The sequence below is a fragment of the Octopus bimaculoides genome, chromosome 6 (genome assembly GCF_001194135.2).
Source record: "Octopus bimaculoides isolate UCB-OBI-ISO-001 chromosome 6, ASM119413v2, whole genome shotgun sequence".
Taxonomy (NCBI): Eukaryota; Metazoa; Mollusca; class Cephalopoda; order Octopoda; family Octopodidae; genus Octopus; species Octopus bimaculoides.
Genome location: NC_068986.1, coordinates 3,632,617 through 3,632,920, shown reverse-complemented (window position 1 = coordinate 3,632,920; position 304 = coordinate 3,632,617).

Genomic DNA, 304 nt, shown 5'->3' with positions numbered 1-304 from the left:
GCGCGTCCGTTCAAAGGTCAGTGTTTCCGGTGTCAGGGCCCGCACATGGTGCGAGACTGTAAGTTACCTAAGCCGTTGTCGTGAAACGGGGCATATAGCCACCGAATGTCTGCAGGGAAACGGTCTAAGGGAGTCTACTGCGCCAGCGGTCTCCTTTTCAGATCATTAACGGCGCAAATTTTTCTACCTGTTGTTGATGTGCTAGTGGATGGGAAGATGTCGCGTGCCCTTGTGGACACGGGTTGTACAACGACCCTGATGACTCCGGGAGTGGTAGAGACGTGGAGTGGAGAAAGCAGTGTGA